This window comes from Parambassis ranga, unplaced genomic scaffold (assembly GCF_900634625.1).
Source record: "Parambassis ranga unplaced genomic scaffold, fParRan2.1 scaffold_22_arrow_ctg1, whole genome shotgun sequence".
NCBI classification, from domain to species: domain Eukaryota; kingdom Metazoa; phylum Chordata; class Actinopteri; family Ambassidae; genus Parambassis; species Parambassis ranga.
In genome coordinates, this window is record NW_021144778.1 from 409,082 (window position 1) to 432,096 (window position 23,015).

Consider the following 23,015-nt stretch of genomic DNA (forward strand, 5'->3'; position numbering starts at 1 on the left):
ATAAAGGGTCAATTGCAAGTCAATCAGGACTGACTGCACTACATGAAGTGTACTAGTGAAGTATTGGAAGCATCAGACTTTTAATCTGAGGGTCCAGGGTTCAAGTCCCTGTTTGGGCAGAACACTTTGTACTCCCTCTTGCTTGTACTCCCCTTCCCTCTCTGTTAATGTGCTTGGACAGAGCTCTGTGAACAGCCAGCCTCTTTGTGTCTTGCCCTCCTTGTGCAAGGTGTCAATGGTCGTCTTTTGGGCAACTGTCAAGTCAGCAGTCTTCCTGTGGTTGTGCAGCCTACAGACCTAGACTGAGACCATTTAAAGGCCTTTGCAGGTGTTTTGTTCATTATCTGGTTAGAGTGGCTCCAGGTGTCTTCAATATTGAACCTTTTCACATATTCTCATTTCCTGACCTACTGAATGTGGGTTTTCCATTAATGCCTACAGCTGGACCAATGCACAGACTGTGGACTTCTCCATAGACTGATCTGTGTAGATAGGACACCAGTACTACTGTCCAAACTGTCTTAAGTTGGAATGTTTATGACACCATCAAGTGATGATCCTGTGTCAGGACGTTGACCTTAAAAGATGAAACGACGAGGATGGGATTCGAACCCACGCGTGCAGAGCACAATGGATTAGCAGTCCATCGCCTTAACCACTCGGCCACCTCGTCTGTCTGATAAACACGTGTTCACGGCTTCGAGCGAAAATACGCTTGAACAAGGTCACAGCTTTTGCCTTAAACATAAGCATCTTGACAAACTTTGACAAACATTGAAGGCCAGTTTTTGGAGTAGTTGTTTGGTTTCTCCATTGTACAGATCAGAGCATGCCTCACTGCACTGGACTGCATATATCCAGGGGTGGACTGCATGTGTCCAGGGGTGGCAGTAACTGATTACAAATACTCAAGTTACTGTAATTAAGTAGTTTTTCTGGGTACTTGTACTTTATTTTTAAGCCAGTACTTTTACTTGTACTTAAGTACAAATGTAACAAAATAATGTACTTCACTATTTTTAACACCACAATTCGTTACTGAGTACACTTATTATTTTCTTCTTAACCAATAAAGATACCAGTTACAAACTGACCAACATGGCTGATGTCGTGACCTTCCCTGGTCACCCCGGATTGTCAGATTCCGTCTCCTGTATTCAGAACATTGAGTGAAAGAAAATACCCTGGGTTTTGTAGTTTCGCCTTTTGCAAAAGGGAGAACACCGTGAACACAGGCCTTTCAGTCTGCTTCACTCCCGTCCATACGTGTTCTGCCCCTCCCCTGGACACAGGCTTGTTTTATTGAAAGTTGAGGTACATTTGCATAATAGATAAACAGTTCTTCAAGACCCTCGTTGGTATTCCCATATTGGGACATGTTGCCCCTTTATCTCCACCTACTAATTATCATAATGTTATTTATGACTGTGAAACACTCTGTTTCCCTCCTATGTTGGATGATTTATCTTACGTCCACCTTCACCACAAAAAGGGCTCCAGTAATATAAACATCCTCCCTAACTCTCTGTAAGGGTGTATGTGTGTGTGTGTGTGTGTAGAGAGTCCCCCTTTTTCTCTGAGTAAAAGCATACATACGAGTAAATATGTGCTCTGTATCATGTCAGCGCGTAGGTAAACAGTAAACATTTGTACAAAGCTAATAAAAAGTTAGTGAAAAGTTAGTGATCATTCACCATGTCTCGTTAATCTGTCCTAAGCTTGCACCTGTAACCATAAGGTTTACACAAGAAACATCTGTGGAAAACACAGGATGTTTCTCAGATAGCTTGGTGATGGGGAATATAACATCCCATTCCATGCATTTTTTAGGGGAAACCGAGCGAGTCATAACTAGTATAAAACAGTCGGTGGTCAGAGAAGCTGGCACCACCTATAACAAAGGTCTGGGTCCCAAGCAGACCACACAATCAACTTGGAATGCATTAGCTGACTATTCAGCTAATAAAAACCAATTATTCCTGTAGCAACCTGAAACCATTGAGCAGTAGACAATCCTTCTGTTCCTGATACAATAACAACCCCTCCTGAATTAGCATTATTCTTACCAGTCACTAAGCTCCCCTGCACTGCTGAACTCTCTGGGATTGTGGAGGTGGTTGTATTAGGCAGACTATGTGTTTGCCAAAATCCCACCTTCCAACAGGGGTCATGACCTACAAACACAGCACAGACAAGGAACCATGTGCCATTCTGTGTTTCGGGAAGTAATAGTGGAGTTAGTGCATGGATCAAATAGTACAGTGTGTTGACCCATCTGTAACAACACATAGACCGTCAGGAGGAATAGAACCACAACCATGATTATAACCAATAGGATAATATAAAAATAATATAAGTAACAAGTAGAGCAGTATAAAGATTAATAATATAAAAAATGAATATGTAGTTTATACCTCTGTCCAGGGAACTCGCAGTGTAACCAATAGATCAAAAAAATTATGAACAACCCTAATATGGTTATCCCAACAAGAAAACAAATACATGTTATACATCATAGTATGTGGGGGTATTTTAATCGGTCGGTCTTTCACCGTTCCCGCCCCCAGATACTCCTAACAGCTCAAATGTAATGAAAATTGTCCTACAGTAAGAATGTTCAAAATTGTGTTTTATCAGTTCATGTATGTGTTCCTGTCCGTCTGCCTCATCGTCCAGCGCCCCGCCTGGTTCTCTGGTCCTCTCGTCCCGCAGGATGTGTTTTCTTTCTTCGGATCCCTGGGGTTAGACTACCCGGGATCCTGGATTCCTGTCAGGGGATTATTCTGCCCCTTTTGTGACAGGATCCGTATCTGAATCAGCCGATTCAGACTTCTGCGCCCTCAGATCAGCGTGGACGTCCTGTAGAGATCATTGAGGCTCCTCTGCAGCTGTGCACTGGCTCCAGTGGAACCAGGTGTCCCCCTTTCCTCTCAGCCGAACTGCGTGTGAGGTGCGTTCCGTCACCTGATAGGGACCTGTCCACCTTGGCTCCGACCACTTCCTCTTGATGACCCTCAGGAGTACCCACTCGGCTAAATACTAACACCAAAGCTTTAAATTCATTATGGTTTATATTAATATCATACTACATACTTGTTACGTCCACTGGGGTGTTCGTTTTTTTGGTTGGTTCTGTGCTTTGTTTCAGATGCCCAATCAACAGGGACCTTCTACTGATCAGCTGCACCTGGTCATCTGCTGAGGGTATAAGAAGGCCCTTCCTCCACTCTTCACTCTCTCTCTCTCAGCCAGCAGGAGCAGAGCCACACCACACCACTTTGTTTATTTTGTTAGTTCTGTTGTAAATTAATTTGTAAATAAATGTAAATCTTATTTTAAACCACTTGCTGTGTTGTCATGTTGCTACCCCCTGAGCCAGGGTCGTAACATACTCTTTCAGTCTCAGCCGGCCAGCTGGTCCAGGAAACTGTCGACCTGTAAGAAGCTCATAGGGTGTAGATTATATGGCGTTATTACCAGAACATCAATACAATAGATAATACTTGAACCCATATAAATTTGGTCTGTGCACAGATTTTAGCCAATTTTTGTTTTAGGTTTGATTCATCCTTTCCACCTTTCCTTGAGACTGTGGATGATAAACAGTACCAAAAGCATGCTTCAGTCCCAACATAGCCTCCACCTGCTGGAAGTCTTTATTTTTGAAATGTGTTCCATTGTCAGATCTGATTTTTTCAGGAAAACCATGTCTAGGGATGTAGGTGTTAATCAGAAATTTAATGACAGTTTTGCTGTCCTCCCTTTTCGCAGGACAGGCTTCTGGCCATCCTGAGTATGCATCAACACACATCAGAATGTATCTGAATCCCCTCACAGAGTTAATCATGTCAGTGTAGTCAATGATGATTTCTTTGCCCGTCTTGGCCTCTAGTGGGTAGTGTCCTGCTTCTGGTTTGATGGTTGGTCTCGGATTGTATTTATTACACTGATCACATGTTCAAATTACATACTGAGCCATGTCTTTCATGTAGGGGTTGTTATGATATGGGGATTGGGCCTGATTTGTTGTCATGATTGTGCTGACTTCTGTTTTTCTCCCTCCTCTTGGAGGCATGTCTCTCCTCAGAAGTGCTGGGCGTGGTTACCTGCTGGCTGGAGGTTGGCACACCTGCACCTCGTTTCATCTCTGCTCTCTACTTATACCGGAGCTCTTCTCTGCTTCGACGCTGGATTGTCTACGTAGTTGGTAACTCGTCAGTTACAGCTTATCCTGAGAACTAATTCTCCTCATCGTGGATCTGAGCATTCTCAGCCTTTTTCAGTGACTGTTTCCCTCTTTTCTCTTTGCCAGGAAACCAACCTGTTTGACTGCTCCTCCAGCCAGCTCCTAGCCAGCCACGCCGAACAGCATAGCCTTTTGTGAACTGATCCCTTTTGGATTCGCCTTTTGTTATTTCTTTTCTCATTAAACTGAACTTAAGCAACCCTCTGCCTCTGTTCTGCTTCTGGGTCCTCTCGTTAGGAAAACCCAACAGAACAATCCAGCCAGCATGGACCCAGCAGACTCGGAGTCATTCGCTCAAGCTCTCAGCGCTCAGGAAGCCGTGTTAAGAAGACATGAGGCCCAAATTCAGGACGTCTCGGACAACCTCCGCAGCCTGTCAGCCAGCGTGAGTTCCATGCTAACCCAGCTAAACCTGCTTTCAGGACGCGTGAGAGACCGTGAGGAGCAAACACCACCTGCTAACCCTCCTTCGGTTGCTGAGCCTGCCTTACCTACTACACGTGAGCCATCTGTTCCTCCCCCTGAGCCTTATGCTGGTGATGTAGGGTCGTGTAACCAATTCCTATTTCAGTGCTCTATGGTTTTTAGTCAGCGACCATCTTCCTATGTTTCAGATGAGGCTAAGGTGGCCTATATGGTTAATTTACTGCGGGGCAAGGCTAGTCAATGGGCTACTGCCCTCTGGCAGAGTGATTCACCTGTCCTTCGCTCTTACCCCTCTTTCCTGGCAGAGATGCGTAAGATTTTTGACCACCCTTTGCAGGGCCAAGAGGCAGTTATACGCCTGCTCGATCTCCGTCAGGGTTCACGTTCAGTTGCGGCCTACTCCGTAGATTTTCGCGTCCTAGCTGTTGAGTCTGGGTGGGATGAATTGGCTCTTAAGGGAATATTTTACAAGGGTCTATCTGACAAAATTAAAGACGAACTCTCCCTCAGGGAGGACCCTGGCCCCTTAGATTCTCTTATTTCTCTGGCTATTAAGATAGATGCTAGGCTGAAGGAGAGACAGAGAGAGAAGGGCTTCACCCCTCCTAGGCTAGCTTCTCCTCCTAACCCCAGGCTTCCTGCCTCCTCCGTGTCTTCTTTACCTGCTCTCCCACCACCTACTGTTTCCTCCCCTCCTCCAGAGGAGCCTATGCAGTTAGGCAGATCCAAATTGTCCCCTGGTGAGCGGCTCAGGAGGAGACAGGAGAACCTCTGCCTTTATTGTGGTGAGCCTGGTCATCTCCTGCCTTCCTGCCCAAAAGTGCCGGCTCACCAGTAGACGAGGGAGTCCTGGTGAGCCATACACCTTTCCATTCCCCTTCTCCAACCTCCCTCACTCAGTTTACGCTAGCTGGTTCCTTAATCCTCCCCCATGTAACTCTGCCTCTTTCAGCTTTTGTAGATTCTGGTTCCGATGACAACTTTATAGACTCAGCTTTTGCCCTCCAAGTCAATCTACCTACTAAACCTCTAGTCTCCCCTAAGGTAGTTAATGCCTTAGATGGCAGGTTGCTAGCCTCAGTTACCCACCGTACCTCCCCTGTTACTCTACTACTGTCGGGTAATCACCGTGAGATGCTCTCCTTCCTCGTTATTAGCTCTCCTGCTTTTCCTATAGTTCTGGGCCTTCCCTGGTTAGTCACTCACAACCCTCATATTGATTGGCTCAGCCGTACTATTCTAAACTGGAGCCCCTTCTGTCTGGCTAACTGTCTCCAAGCTGCAAGCCCTCCCGCTCATTCTCCTCCCCCTGCTGTCTCTGAACCGCCTGACCTATCCTCGGTGCCCCCTGAATACCACGACCTCGCCCCAGTGTTCTGTAAGGCTAAGGCTACCTCGCTCCCCCCTCATCGACCCTATGATTGCCCGATCGACCTTCTACCTGGAGCCACCCTACCTTCAAGCAAGCTCTATAAACTCTCTAGGCCAGAGAGAGACTCCATGGAGAGGTACATCACGGAATCCTTGGCTGCAGGCCTCATCCGACCTTCCTCCTCCCCTGTCGGTGCTGGCTTCTTCTTCGTGGGAAAGAAGGACGGATCCCTCCGACCCTGCATCGATTATCGTGAGTTGAACAATATCACTGTGAAGAATAAATATCCTCTTCCCCTCATAGATCCCTCCTTTGAGCCATTCCATGATGCTAAGATCTTTAGCAAACTCGACCTCAGGTCAGCCTACCACCTGGTTCGCATTAAGGAGGGAGACGAATGGAAGACAGCATTCAACACTCCTCTAGGACATTTTGAATATCTCGTCATGCCATTTGGATTGACTAATGCCCCTGCTGTTTTCCAGGCCCTCATTAATGACATTCTCAGAGACAAGCTTAACCGCTGTGTTTTTGTCTACCTGGATGACATATTGATTTTCTCCCCCTCTCTGTCTGAACATGTCCTCCATGTTCGCCAGGTTCTCCAACGCCTCCTTGAGAACAGACTGTTTGTTAAAGGGGAGAAATGTGAGTTTCACGTGCCCAAGATCTCTTTCCTAGGTTTCATCATCGCCACAGGCCAACTCATCCCTGATCCTGCCAAGATTAAAGCTGTCGTGGAGTGGCCTATTCCCCAAACCCGGAAGAAGCTACAACAATTCCTGGGCTTTGCCAACTTCTACAGAAGGTTTATTAGAAATTATAGTAGAGTGGCAGCTCCCCTCACCAGCCTAACCTCCCCGGCTAAGCCCTTCCTCTGGACAGAGGAGGCCCAGACGGCCTTTTCTAACCTGAAGACTCTGTTTTCTACTGCACCCATTCTCATCCACCCCGACTCTTCTCGCCAGTTTATTGTCGAGGTTGATGCTTCTGAGACTGGAGTAGGCGCGGTCCTCTCCCAGCGGAGTTCAGAGGATCACAAGGTTCATCCCTGCGCCTATTTTTCCCGTCGCCTGTCCCCTGCTGAAAAGAATTACGACGTGGGTAACAGGGAGCTGTTGGCGGTGGTCCTAGCTCTCCAGGAGTGGCGCCACTGGCTGGAGGGAGCTGAGGTTCCCTTTTTGATTTGGACTGACCACAAGAACCTTTCCTACATCCGCTCTGCTAAGCGCCTCAATTCCCGCCAGGCTCGATGGGCTCTATTCCTCAGTCGGTTCAACTTTACCCTGACCTACCGCCCTGGTTCACAAAACACTAAGGCTGATGCTCTCTCCAGGCAGTTCTCACCAGACCCTCCCAACCCTGAGGTGCCGTGCATCCTCCCCCCTTCCTGCATTGTCGGTGCTGCTACTCTGGACATAGAGACTACTGTCAAGGATTCTCTGGTCGGCCATCCTCCTCCTCACGATTGCCCCCCTAAACGGCTCTTCGTCCCCAACCACCTGCGTTCCCAAGTGCTTCTGTGGGGACACTCCTCTAAATTAAGCTGTCATCCTGGAGTTCGCCGGACCCTCCACTTCATCCAGCAACGCTTCTGGTGGCCGAAGATGTCCCAAGAGATCCGTGAGTTTATTAATGCCTGCTCTGTCTGTGCCCGCAGCAAACCTTCCCATCATGCACCTTCTGGTCTTCTCCATCCCCTGTCCATACCTCGCCGCCCCTGGTCTCACATAGCCTTGGATTTCGTCACTGGATTGCCCCCTTCTGACGGTAACACCACTATACTAACTGTTGTGGATCGTTTCTCTAAGTGTGTCCATTTTATTCCCCTTCCTAAGCTCCCTTCGGCCCTGGAGACTGTCAACCTGCTCACTCAACACGTTTTCCGCCTTCATGGGTTGCCTGTGGACATTGTTTCAGACCGGGGTCCTCAATTTGCCTCCCAGGTATGGACAGCCTTCTGCAAACAGATTGGCGCTACCCCCAGCCTCTCCTCTGGTTACCACCCCCAGTCTAATGGCCAGACGGAGCGGGCCAATCAGAGCCTGGAGACAGCCCTGCGCTGCGTCACTGCCCGCAATCCGGCCTCCTGGAGCTCTCAGTTAGCGTGGGTGGAGTACGCCCATAACTCACTCACCAACTCCTCAACAGGTATGTCACCTTTCATGGTGTCTAATGGTTTCCAACCTCCCCTTTTCCCCGCTCAGGAGGAGGACACGGCTGTGCCCTCTGTCCGGGCCCATGTTCGCCGCTGTCGAGGAGTCTGGCGCACCGCTAGAGCTGCTCTGCTCCGTGCTTCCACCCGTAGCCAGTTAAGAGCCAATCAGTCTCGGCAGCCAGCCCCGGATTACCAGCCGGGTCAGAAGGTTTGGCTCTCTTCCCGCGACCTGCCCCTCCAGGTGGCGTCACGCAAGCTGGCTCCACGCTTCATTGGACCGTATGTCATTGACAAAGTCATCAATCCCACTTCTGTTCGCCTTAAGTTGCCTCCCTCCCTCCGGGTCCACCCCACCTTCCACGTCTCCCTGCTCAAACCCTTCTGCTCTAGTGAACTCTGCCCTCCCTCTGATCCCCCTCCCCCTCCCCCTCGGCTGATCGATGGACACCCTGCCTACTCGGTCAAAGAGATTCTGGATGTTCGACGCCGTGGTAGGGGCTTCCAGTACCTTGTTGATTGGGAGGGGTATGGTCCAGAGGAGCGTTCCTGGATCTCCCGCAAGCTCATCCTCAGTCCTGCACTATTGAGGGCTTTTTATGCTAAGCATCCTGACAAGCCTGGTCGGACGCCAGGAGGCGTTCGTTAAGGGGGGGGTACTGTTATGATATGGGGATTGGGCCTGATTTGTTGTCATGATTGTGCTGACTTCTGTTTTTCTCCCTCCTCTTGGAGGCATGTCTCTCCTCAGAAGTGCTGGGCGTGGTTACCTGCTGGCTGGAGGTTGGCACACCTGCACCTCGTTTCATCTCTGCTCTCTACTTATACCGGAGCTCTTCTCTGCTTCGACGCTGGATTGTCTACGTAGTTGGTAACTCGTCAGTTACAGCTTATCCTGAGAACTAATTCTCCTCATCGTGGATCTGAGCATTCTCAGCCTTTTTCAGTGACTGTTTCCCTCTTTTCTCTTTGCCAGGAAACCAACCTGTTTGACTGCTCCTCCAGCCAGCTCCTAGCCAGCCACGCCGAACAGCATAGCCTTTTGTGAACTGATCCCTTTTGGATTCGCCTTTTGTTATTTCTTTTCTCATTAAACTGAACTTAAGCAACCCTCTGCCTCTGTTCTGCTTCTGGGTCCTCTCGTTAGGAAAACCCAACAGGGGTGCCACCAGTGCTCCAGATTTCTTAACATCTGAGCTACCCCCACATGGCCTAGCCCATGTGCTTCTTCCATGGCAGTTTGTCTCAATCCAGGTGGCAGTATGGGTCGTCCATCCGGTCCCCTCCATACGCCTCCTGTGTCAGTGGGGTGAGTGTGAATGTCTCTGAGTTTACATATGCGACTACACTATGTGTTGTGAGTACATACAGCTGGTGTCCCATGACCATGTGTTCAGTTTTCTGAATTAGCTTAGCTATTCCTGCATGTTGTGTGCACTGCGGGTGTCTTTTTTCCATGTTGTCTAAGAGGACACTGATGTACATCAGTATTACTCTCTCTCCCCCCTTTCTCTGGAACTCCTTCTGCAAACTTCCTCTATCTTTCACCATCAACTTTCACAACATCTTTCTGCCAACAACTTATCTACAGCATCCTTCATAAGAATCACTTCTGCCGCTGCAGTCTTAGAGTCATAAGTCTGGTTCAGTATTCCGCCTAAGACCGTCAGCTGTTCTTCTACCGTCTTTAGTGGGCTGTGCGGACCCCACCCATCGTCAGTCGTGTCTCGGTGCACACTTAAGTCCATGTCGTCAGTCATTAAAGTCTTAATCTCGTGCTCACGTAGGAATTACAAAACTATAGTTTAAGTTCAAATTTACAAAACTGCAGTTACAATGTTTCTATGTCCTCTACCAAACTATGTACACATCAGAAGAAAAAACTAATCCAGTTCATGAGTGAACCTACTTCAACAGACCACTGCTTTACGTTAGCACCAGTTAGGTTTCCAGCAGTGCTGCTGCTTCAGCTCACACGTCCCTGGCACTCATCCACATTTCTCATTCATGCATTACCCATAATATGAGCGCTCAGTATGTGTGTGTGTTACAGCTTCACTCTCAGCTGTGTGTCTCAGTAAGGGGTGCTTTCGAACTCACAGGACTTTCCTCTGTTCTTGTAGACGGTCCGACTACTCACAGTTCATCTGTTCTTGCCGTCTCTCTTTTAGACGGCTCACAGTTATAACAGTGTTCTTCACTGTCTAGATTCAGGCCGACTGAGAAATATGGCACGCTATGTCCCTAGTACTCAGTCCAGTGGATTTGAGACTAGCCTCTCTTCCACGACACCAGAATCTTATACGTCTGTAATTTGGAAGCCTGCAGACTTACTACAACTTCCGCCTAACTAGTGCGGTCGTTGTTTCAGTTTCCAGTCATTCCAACATTCATACCATGTGTTTGCCTGTTGTTCCTTTTTCTCTCTTTTTTTAGTGATTTAGGGTTCCTCAAGCCCGGGACTCAAACCCAGCTTTTCCGGCCTCTCGTCAGAGCACCGGTGGAGTCGCCACACTCAGGATTTTGCAACCCCTTTTTCCTTTTTCCTTTCTCTTATTCTTTATCTTTACTCTTACAAGAATTCTTTAACCTCTTTTTTTTTTTTTGTTTCAGTCAATGTTCGTATAATTTACAGGCAGATTACTACTAAGACTCGGGACATGTTACACTTTAGAGTAGTCAATGCAGATATAAAAGGTCTGCTCACCTTATTGTTGGCGCGCCACATGTCCTCTGTCTGTTCGTAATCAACCCCTGTGTTCAATTGACGGATCTGAGAAGAATATAATTACCTTCTATCCTGGACGGGCCCCCAAAATGTCGTGATCTTCCCTGGTCACCCCGGATTGTCAGACTCCATCTTCTGTAATCAGAACATTGAGTGAAAGAAAATACCCTGGGTTTTGTAGTTTCACCTTTTGCAAAAGGGAGAACACCTAGTGACCACAGGCCTCTCAGTCTGCTTCACTCCCGTCCATAAGTGTTCTGCCCCTCCCTGGACACAGGCTCGTTTTATTGAAAAGTGGAGGTACATTTGCATAATATATAAACAGTTTTTCAAGACCTTCGTTGGTATTCCCATATTGGGACATGTTGCCCTGTTATTCCCACCTACCAATTATAATACTTCTGTATCGTCTAACTGTTATTTAAGACTGAAACACTCTCTATCTCCCCTCTGTTGGATGCTTTATCTTACGTCCACCTTCACCATAACAAAAGGGCTCCAGTAATGTAAACATCCTCCCTAACTCTCTGTAAGGGTGTATGTGTGTGTAAAAACTCCCTTTTTCTCTGAGTGTAAGCATATACAATCGAGTACATATGTGCTCTATATCATGTCAGTGCGTAGGTACCCTTATATAATTCCACAGCTGCTGACTAATTAAACAAACTAAACAGCCTTATGTTATTTATCTTATTTGACAGGCAGCAAATCATTCACTGATTAAATGTAACTTCATACAGTCTGCACATAGGACGCAGACACATGCGCACATACAGGTGAGCACACTTCCACAAGCGGATTGAGCTGGTGGATTAGGCTAAACTAAGCTAAGCTAAGCTAAGGTAAACTAACGGTTGTGACGCGACCGATCATGTGGCGCGCTTGACCGGCATAAAATCGGCATATCTCAGTCTGATCTGCGGATGCCGGTCATGGCCGATCAATCGCTGCATCTCTGATGCTAACTGACGGTAACTTCAACGGTAAATAAACAAAGCACAGAGCTCTGAGGAGCTAAAGCAGAGAGAGAACAGCTGGAGGGACACATCTGTAGCTCCAAGTCATGAAGTTAGTGTCCTCCTGTCAGAAACACTATGTGCTGAATGTCACTCTTTTCACACAGAGCCGTTGTTGTTCCGTGACATTGTCATGTTTACATACCTGTTCTGTGTAGCTTGATCTCAGGCTTCAGGAGCAGATCCAGCAGTTTGCGCTGACGGTCCAGCTCTCCCTCGTACTGGACGATAGTTTGTTCAAACACTCCCAATATTTCAGCAGCAGCAGCAGTTAGCCGCTCGCTGATAAAAGCTCTCAGAGACTCAGCAGCAGCCATTCAGATGTAATAAAACACTTACAGCGGAAAACTTCTGTTGAACTTCTGCTGTCACTGTGCTCGTCTTTCTAGTTCCTCTTCCCCCTCCTTCTCCTTGTTCAGTTCATTTGTTTGATTGCCGTTGCTAGGCAATAAAACACTTGTTATTCACCCTCTTTCATCTTTTTTGTTTGATTTCCGTTGCTAGGCAACTTGCCGTTGCTAGGCAATCAACTCTTGTTATTCACCCTCTTTCTTCTTCTTCTTCTTTGTTTGATTGCCGTTGCTCATCTGTTGTTCATCTCCCAGAGGACATTCCGGGTCAAATTCACGTTTTTTTCCAAAAATGATAGTTTTTCAAATATTAAGCAATTTCGGTGTCATCTGCCAAATGTATCTCCTCCTAGAAATTTCAAGCTGCAGACTCCATTTTAGTCTTAAAACGCTCATTAGATGCTGCTCTATCAAACTTGTATTCAGAATTTTCTAATTCCGAATCGTTTCCACACGCCAGGCGCAGCCACAGGTTCTGAGCGCTGTGTTTACTTGTTTTTGCTCCTTGCTTTATAGTTTTTTTACAAACCATACATTTTGTATGACTTACAAATGCCAATATTTCCTTCAGACTAGGTTTCTATTTGCTTTATATTTCATTATATTTCCATTTGAATGACTTAATTGGAATTGTGAAAAGTCTCCTACCCTGAAATGACTGAGCTGTTTCTGAGGTATGCCGTCTCCTTCCTCCTCTCTGGCGCTTACTGTTTGTAAATGGCAGATTTCAAGCCCAGGAGACTGGTGGGAGTGCATGCAGCCTGTGGGAGTCAAATGAAAAAAACTGGAAGATTGTAAACAAGAAATGTATATAAAAAATGTGAATAGCTGGTTCATAGAGTGGAGGCTGACCACCATTTTAAATCTGTCCTAAAGTGCATATTGTGCAGAATCAGAAAAACCTCATTAATCCCTGCAGATGCTGCTTTGTTCAGTCACTCAACATCATAAATTATACTGGATAGTATGAGAGATGGATTGATTTCTCATGTTCACAGTCCTCCCAACATCAACAGACAAGTGCCTCATAATACACCTGTAGGGGCTACTGCTGTAATAAAAGGAATGACGCAAAAATTGGGACATGCATCTTTCACACACACATTTCCAAGAATCCGTCTGTATGTTATGTTATGTTATAAATGCTGTTGCCCAGAACATATACATTGGTTTGTGATGAAACGGTACCCTAGCTTCTATATCGTATGTTCACTCAGACTTGATACGGGGCAGAATCTTGTATTCGTATATGTACTTCCAATATGAGGCGCCCTCACATTTAGGCTTTAGCTAGTTCTGTGTCTGAGTAAACGCTCTTACTTGACACACATATATGCATCAAATACAGCAAGCCATTGCCATCACACAAGGACATCTGGCATTCAGCACACCAGCTGTTTGTACTTCTATAAAATATAAGCGTTGTTGTTTTTCAGTGTTCTCAGGCACTGATGTGACATGAATAAGCATGTTTCTCACAAATGATGGTCTTGTTCCGCCTGCTATTGAGGAAACTGACAGTTAAGGTTGGTCAGATATGGGAGACAAAGCCTTATGTAGCCTTATGCCTTCGACCCTCAGCTTGCCTCCTCTGCTGAGGCTTATTAACACAGACCTGTATCCATAGTAGTTCACATGTACAAGTGGCTTGGATGACGTCCCTGAAACTATGACAGGTGGAGAAATAAATTCAACTCTGAAGAAGATAATTGTGTTGTTACAAAGCTTGTTGTCAGTATAGACTTTCAGGTATTTTCTGTCTTATGTTTTGTCACAGAACATGTGTTTACTGCAGATGTATTTATGAGAGAAGTTAAAGGAGTTAGCTCTTTTTTATGCTGCTGTAAACTAATATAAGGTTCATTTCATCATAAAAATGCAATTGGGCCACTTTACAGATATTCACACAAACTCAGATAACTTGTCTTCCACCTGATACGTTCTTTTGGTTTCATAAGAGAAGAATATTGAGAAAGAGGTCAGCTGTAGTTCCTCCTCTCAGTTCCATTGCAGTGTATTATTTTGTGTCTGTCTCCTTATTTCATTTCCACTGTGTTTGGGGACTGCCAGGTGAATGCCTGTTTTTTCCATCTCCTGGTGTCGTATGTTACTAACAGTGTTGGGAAGAATACTTTTAAAAAAGTATTCAGTTACTGAATACAGATTACAGGCCCTAAAACTTAACATTGCTCAGTCTAAGTAACATATTCTGAATACTTGGATTACTCACACATTAATTTGTGTAGCATGTATATGATATACTCTACAAATCTGGATGTATTGAGTTGGACTAGTGCAGGGGTCGGCAACCTTCAGCATTAAAAGAGCCATTTGGGCCGGTTTCCCACTGAATAAAGCACACTCGGAGCCACAAACCCCCAACTACTAATCTACACCTATTTGACTAAATTAAAGGCAAAATTAATCTATATATAGGCCTAATATAGATAGATATAGATAATATTTATCTGAACAAAAAATGCCAGTTTATATGTTATTTTGATTTCAGTGTGCCGTCATAGTACAGTAGTCAACCTGAATATGAAACACGTTAGTTCAGGGTCCGATATAAAAATATGTATTTTCAGAATAACAGCTTGTTAAATTATTTCTTTCACCTGGTTAATGTGAGTTCTGCTCTGGAACTTCACTGCACAGCGTATCGTATCCACTTCAGGGCTGGAAGACGTCGCTTTGATTTTCACGAAGGATTGAGCTCTGATCTGTGAGGCTGGAGCGATGTTTACTTTTAATGTAGTTCATGATGGAAAACACCAGCTCGCTCAAGTATGAGGATCCAAAGATTGACAGGACTCCAAATGCAAACTTTTCCATGTTCATATAAGTGTCGGGAATGTCATTGCATGCAGGCTGTCGAACACCAGTTTGTCCGGTGTCACAGGTGCTGCGCACAGGACGCGACCGTGACGCATATTTTGACAAAATATTAAAAGTTTTATTTTAATCACGACAGCATCTCAATCTCCAAAGAAACAACTATTACTATGAAAAAACTAAATGAATAAAATAAAATACATTTAAATTAAACGGCCATTATTTATTCATATTATTATTATTTTTTTCCAAAAATGAGCTCGCTGCCTGGGAGCCACAATTCAATTCAATTCAATTCAATTCAGTTTTATTTATATAGCGCATATTACAATCAGACATTGTCTCAAAGCGCTTCACAGGAACCCCCCTAAGAGCACTGTGGCAAGGAAAAACTCCCTTTAAGAGGAAGAAACCTTGAGCAGGACCCGTCAACTTAAGGGGGAACCAGTCCTGCTGCTAGTCAGAGAGGATGAGGGAGAGAGAGAGAGAGAGAGAGAGAGGATGAAGGAGAAAGAGAGAGAGAGAGAGAGGAGCAAACATGATACAAACATGATACAGTACAGAGCAAACATGACAGCAAGATGAAACAGTGATATATTGTAATGATATCTATATATATCGTCGGTCCATAAGTAGGAATAGTAATTTGATAGTAAAGATGAGCAGCAGGGGCTAGTGAAGTCGATGAGCACAGGAGAGACTGCAGGTCAGTATGCAGGTCTTGAGACCTGCAAAGAGAGAGAGCGAGAGCGAGGCACAGAACTACAAGGGATGAAAGAGCCTCATGCAGCTCCGGAGCCGCAGGTTGCCGACCCCTGGACTAGTGGCTCAGAAGTGTAGGAGCAGCTCTGGGAGTGAGTAAAAGAGAGACAGGGAGATGATTTGCTGAAGTACCATATATATTTAAATGACACACAGTTAACAAACCCAGCAATGGGGGGGCCACACGCAGCGAGGGGACAAAAGTTCAAAATAAAGGGGGCTGCAGGAGCCTCCTACCACTCCTCCAACCAGAAGAGATCTGGGCCAGATCCAGACGTTGAGCTGAATCGTATTCTTCGAGCCTAAGCAGAGCTCAATCCTAGCTCGCCATCAGCCCTGGCCTGCACACAGCACAGGACCAATTAATGTGCACACAGTCCATCTATCTAATAATAATGCAGTACAAATCGTATCATACATAGTTCTAAATTAGAGTTCTCATATCATCAAATATATACATACAAATATAGATATTCTATTAGTCAAATTGGGAAAATAAATGCTATATTATAATATCAATTCTGCTAGTGTAGCAATATCAAACATGATCAAACATTAAAGGTCAGACAGAAATACTTTACAGACCTCTCACATTGATTCAATGTAGCACAGTTAAGGATAGTCAGAGAGACCTGGCTTTTTTCTGGACTCAGTGCAGGAGGTGGGTGACAGGAGGGTCCTGACAAAACTGACTCCCATGATGCACCACTGAGACACAGGAAGTCATTCCTGCCTGTCTCAATCAAACTACTGAACTCTGAACTGTAAGATAAGACAAGACAAGACTTTATTAATCCCGAAGGAAATTCCTGTGCCAGAGGTATCAAGTTACATTAAATGCAGTTAAGTACAGAGTATAAGAGTAGAAGTGTCACTCAGACACTGTACATTCATACTGGTGCATTCATGTCCTGCTCTTTACTATGGAAAGGTTTTATACAGTAGTGAATATGTTCTTTAGATACAACTCAGGGATTTAAATGCTATCTAGGTATTTAGATATTTATTATATATTTCAATGTATCTTTAATTTCTAATGTCTGTAACAAAAAAGAATTTCCCCTCGGGGATAAATAAAGTCATTCTGATTCTGATTCTGATTCTGATGCTGGACAATGAGTCCACCCCCTGCAGGACGCCCTGTCAGCTCTGCAGAGCAGCTTCAGTGGCAGACTGCTCCACCCTCGGTGTGTGAAGGAGAGATACAGAAGGTCTTTCCTTCCTGCTGCTGTCAGACTGTATAATAACCACTTCTGATAGGAGCAATATTCACACACCACAGTGTACAACACATTATTTATTTAGTTTCTGATGCACTATGTACAGTTTTCTTACAGACCACTTCTCCCTCCACTCACCTGTGCAATAACTGTTCATATGTAAACTGTTTTTATTCTATTCTATTCGCGCTGGCAACTGCACCAACAAAAACTCTTATTATGAACACTATGCCATAACATTCTGACAAAGAAAAGTTTATGTGGCAAACACACTAGACCATGTGGCCTAATGGATAAGGCGTCTGACTTCGGATCAGAAGATTGAGGGTTCGAGTCCCTTCGTGGTTGAGGTTTTATACACGTATGAAATGAGCCAACTTCTATCTGTGGTTTATCCGCAACTCACTTCCACTGCTAGAACCTTTAGTGGGTCTACTACACTACTATGCCACTATACCCATCTTGATGGGTTCCCTCAGTGTGCAGGGGTGATGGATGGGAGTCATATTCCCATTATTGCTCCTGAGGATATCCATGCTGACTATTTTTTATTTATTCAACATCTGTCCAGTCAGCAGTCTTCCCCATGATTGTGTCTGCTTTGCAGGTGTTTTGAGTTCATCATCTGATCACAGTGTGACATCATTAGTTTATAATATTGAACTTTTCCACAATATTCTCATTTATGGAGATGCACCTGTACATGGTGGCTGATTATGATAACAAACTAATGAAGTGCTGTGAAAATGAGTCAAATATAAAAACATGAGACAGTGGGGACCTTGGGTGTCTCCTTCAGCCAGACTTTTGTCCAGACAGGGGTCAGACTGTATAACATCAGTCCATCTGTACTCTAACCTCTGTACTTTATCACCATGTTTACACCCAGTGACACTGATGGGGAAACAGTACACTGTTTTTTCTCTTAGTGCAATAACATCCTCACCTACAGTGTAATACTCAGAGTTTTTCATGATATCATAACAGGACATAATACATCTCTGTACATTTCTCATCTGTATATCTGCATGTCTTATGGTTGCTCTGTACATAGTCTTTATTTCTACTTTATCTATTGTTATGCTGCTCAGGACCTTGTTTTCATGCTGCTGTAATGGAATGGAAGGAATGCTGACAACCAACATGGGTCATAGCAGCAGTCCTGGTGCGGTCATGTATCAGCTGGGGTGTGACGCAGTGGCTCCGTCAGTAACTATGGGCAGTGTGTACGCACCCAGACACACATCATTGGAAACCAGCTTTAATGAGAGGTGAGGGTTGCAAAAGTCAGAACAAGAGCCTGTTGACAGAAAACTCTAAAGGAGAAGGTTGCCATGTTAGAAAACGAACGAGACTTTCTGCAGAAAACCATGACCATGACATCCACTGGTAGGTCATCTGTTCTTTGAACGCAAACGTTTGAACTAGTGCCGTCACATGATTAAAATTTTAATCACATTAATCACTGCATTGCTGTATATTTATTGTGATTAAATATCACTCATTTTTAACTCATTAACTCATTGGATGAACTCAATTAAATTGAGTTTTTCCATCCAATAAATACTGGTAGCCCCAACTCAAAACAAGTACATTAATGCAATATAATGTATTTGAATTGGACCAACATGAAAAAATCATGTTGGTCCAACTCAACCTAAACATATTGTCAGGGTTTTGTGTGAGGAGAGGACACAGTTGCAGGACGCAGAGCGGTTAAAATCCAAAAAAGTCTTTTATTTAAAAGGCCAGGAGGGCAAAACAATACAAAACTAAAAATCACACTTGTCGTGGTCAAAAGGTAAAGTACAAAATAACTAACTGAAAATCACACTACACGTGGCAAAACTAGAAAAGCAAAAACTAGGAAACTTAGCGAGGGTTCAAAAACATAACATGAACAAGGAGACTACCTTGGGCAAAGCATAGCATGGCATGGCATGGACGAGACCGGGAAAGAAACAAAGCCCACACAGACGAGACGAACTAGCAAGGACAAAGGGGAAGACACAGACTATATACAAAGGGACCAGGGAAGACAACGAGGCACAGGTGACACACATGAGGGCAGGGCAGGTAATCATACAAGGAGGGAAAACACAGGAAGCAAAACTCAAGACAATACACAGGGAGGACAGGACTACCAAAGTAAAACAGGAAACACAAGACAAGACTAGACAACTAAACACAAACCCAAGGAAACAAAACACCAGAACTGCAGGAAAATAACAATAACTAAACACAGATCAAACTAAAAACCCAAAACAAGGAAAACCAAAACCATAAATAACACCAGGTCGTGACAGAACCCCCCCCTTCAAGGAACGGCTCCCAGACGTTCCAAAAACACAAAACAAGGGTACAAACAAAAACACAGGGAGCCCAGAATTCAAAGTCTCAAGAGTCCAGGAAAAAAGGTCTCAGAGTTCAAGAAGGCCCTGGCCATGGGCCAACAGACACAGAGGTCCCATAAAACGAGAGGCTGGGGTGCTTGGGGGGCAGAGTCAGAAACGGAGGGGACAGGGACCCTCCAGGGTCCGGGCTGAAGCACAGCATGGACAGGGCTGAGGACCCTCCAGGGTCCGGGCGGAAGCCCAGCATGGACAGGGGTGAGGGACCATTGGGGTCCGGGCGGAAGCCCAGCAAGGACGAGGCTGCGGACCCTCCAGGGTCCGGGCAGAACACCAGCGAAGACGAGGCTGCGGACCCTCCAGGGTCCGGGCAGAACACCAGCGAAGACGAGGCAGCGGACCCTCCAGGGTTCATTTTACATTCATTAATTACCATGGACAAGTAAAAATGTGATTTAGTAGTAGCATAATCCATGTATTAAAGTACATCTGCATGTAGGCGGTGTATGTGTATGATAAGGTGCAGATGCATAAAAGTACCTGGTTCCAAACTGCACTCTGCACACATCCACATACAGCATCCTGTAAAATAAAAGAGAAGTCAGAAAAGAGTCAGATCTCATTGACCAAATAACAAGATGCTGTAATTGATTACCAAGTATATAATTAGCTACAGTCATTAAGAGCATAAGATGAGATTATATATTAGAGGTATGCATATGATAAATATGTTAAAGGTGTTATGCTGCAGCAGCCACTCCCAAATTTCACAATGAAATTTCAAATCTGAAAATCCTCTGAGGTCCACCCAAAACTTTAATCTGAAATCTCAACCCGTTTTAATCAAATATCATTTAATAGGTATTATTTAGGTTGAGTTGGACCAACATGGAAAAATCATGTTGGTCCAACTCAAATACATCACATTGAGTTGGGGCTACCCATATTTATTGGATGGAAAAGTCTCCCACAATTTAACTGAGTTCATCCAATGAGTTCTTTTTTATTTTATTTTTATCTATAGTGCCAGATCACAACAGAAGTCATTTAATGGTCCCTTACTATAGAACACATTTATACCTTTTCCTTTTACTAAACAAAGTCATTTCAGCACGTTTACAGGTCTCCCCTGCTCTGTGTCGTACGGCGCAGTTCCAGCCCGATGCGCAGGGGAGCAGGCACCCACCAGCAGACAAAAAATATATAAAAATAAAATATATTGCGAAAATATGCCGACTGCTTCACTTCAATAAATCACGACTGTATTGTTTCACATTAACTACACTTAAGCACTGGCTGTACCCCTGCATACAAGTGCTGCTTAGGCTAACACAGAGCATTAGCTCTGGGCTAACGTTAGCCTGTCAGCTACACTACAAAAGTAAAGCAAAGCACTTTTGGATTGTGTTAGCTGGCGGCGAGCTGCGCTCTCAGTGTGTTAAGGATGAATTCAACGTGCCTGTGTAGAAAACTCCAAGTACTAACCGTGTTCACCACTTACCTCTGACAGCTATATGACGCGACCATAGACGTTAGCTACAACGAATGCTAACTAATCTTAGCTGCTTGTAGCCTGTCTACCCCAACGTGAACAATGACTGACACTTCTTCTTAAGCTCAATGTCCATTTATCTTAAGGCATGCACATTGTTTCACATAAAGATAATAAACTTATTGAATAGAAGACAGAAAACTTACCAACAGTAGTTTCAAGCAGAGGCAGATGGCGGGTAGGACAGAGGCTGATCTCCTGATCTCCTTATTCAGTAGTGAGTTGACATTCCTTATTATTGCTGAGGGGATCGCTGGCTTAAAATGTCTACGTGCAGCCTCTACTTTCACTCCTGCCTTACAGCCCCTGTACTTCTTCCTCAGCTCTCCCTGGACCTTGTGCTGCATTCCGATGTTAGTCCTCAGTGCAAGGACTTCTTCTCTTGAATAAACAATATCAGTTGTAGATTACTTCTAGGAGTTTGAGCAGACTGCTGTTTACAGGGTCTAAGTTGGAATATGAACTTGTTTGGGTTAAAGATAATTGCTATAAATGTAAACATAAGACAGACCTTCAATCTACTGAAGCTGAAAGAAGAGGGCTCGTCCGGGAATTGAACCCGGGACCTCTCGCACCCGAAGCGAGAATCATACCCCTAGACCAACAAGCCACATGTGACCTCTTTTTTTCATGTTTCAGTCGGTGCAAGAACAACACAAAGCACACCACTCCACAGAAGAATGGCTCAGCACAGGAGAGCCACCTCCTCAGGACAAGACTCAGCTGTTCACCTCCACCTCAAAGAGAAAGGACACTCCTTTGAGGGCAACAATGTTCACATTTTAGACAGAGAGGAAAGGTGGTGTGAAAGAGGAGTCAAGGAAGCATCTATGTTAAGCTGGAAAAACCTTCCCTTAACAGAGGTGGTGGCCTCAGACATCATCTTTCTACCACACAATGCAGTGATTCCATCCATTTCCAGGAAGTTTGCACATACTCACAGTAAGAACAAAGGGCTGTCAACCAAGCATCGCTGCCCTTGTTGGTTTTAGCAAATCTAACCTGCAGTAATTGCCATGTTTGATGATGTTATGTATTTATTCTTGCTGTAACTCAGCACTGACGCTTATTACTTCTCTGGCGCACAGAGCAGGAAGAGAGTGACAGCCAGCCGATAGTTCCTTACAGGGTCCGCCAGGAGGCCTGCATGATGTGTTTAGCGTCTTATTGCTTCCACAAATTATTAATATTCTCCCTTTTGATGCGTAACTGTCTACAACTTTGCCTGGTGTCAGTGTTTTGCAGCCAGTCACGTCAATACGATAGATAGCGCATGTTGAGTTTAACTGACCGCACGTCCGATGTTCCCTGAAGGCACCATGGCCGAGCTAAGGCCTCAGCCCAGAGCGCGCTCTGCCTCAGCATCATTGTCATGCTGTCAACAGAAACAACAGGTCAACAGCCCTTCACCGTCTCTGATTGGTTCAGACCATGATATGAGCCTGACGTGTGTCTGTTGTTGGACACAGGGAGAGTCACAGAGAATGTATTTCCCTCTAACAGCTGGTCGCACCGGCACGAACTCAGATATTTTTTCCCCATCGGGTGACATTGCAAAGAGGAAAATAAATATTCATGGAACTTTCTGGAGTCAAAGCTTGAATCACAATAAAACTTCATGAAATGGGGATTAAGACTTTTCAATACTTTTTAAGGGCCTTCATTTTCCCACAGTTGATTTATCAACTTTTAATACTTTTTAAGACCCAGCGGACACCCTGACTTCAAATGTCACTTTGTATAACAACTTCGTGCAGTGAAACTGAAAGTGTGAAATGTATTTTATTGTGTCAGCCTGAAACCATTCAACCATGTAGTGTGGTCGAACGAGACTACACTAGTGTGCATGTGCATGGAGATTCAAATCCCAAACAATCCATGAACCAATAACACACACCGCAATTCATTTTATTCACCACTAGATGTCCGACTCCAGCACTGTGTCAATGAAGCCTCGAGTAATGAACCTTTTTCTTGAATCAGGTGCCGAAGCTTCAACAAA

At 44.8% G+C, this 23,015-nt stretch overlaps 3 non-coding genes across 3 annotated transcripts; 1 reads left to right on the top strand and 2 right to left on the bottom strand.

The window, feature by feature from the left end:
• Positions 1-591: 591 nt before the first annotated feature.
• Positions 592-673, bottom strand: trnas-gcu (transfer RNA serine (anticodon GCU)). Its single transcript has one exon. It is a non-coding gene; the product is annotated as a tRNA-Ser (tRNA).
• A 16,712-nt stretch (positions 674-17,385) lies between these two features.
• On the top strand, positions 17,386-17,458 carry trnar-ucg (transfer RNA arginine (anticodon UCG)). Its single transcript has one exon. It is a non-coding gene; the product is annotated as a tRNA-Arg (tRNA).
• Positions 17,459-21,551: 4,093 nt separating this feature from the next.
• On the bottom strand, positions 21,552-21,623 carry trnap-cgg (transfer RNA proline (anticodon CGG)). The gene has a single exon. It is a non-coding gene; the product is annotated as a tRNA-Pro (tRNA).
• Positions 21,624-23,015: the final 1,392 nt, after the last annotated feature.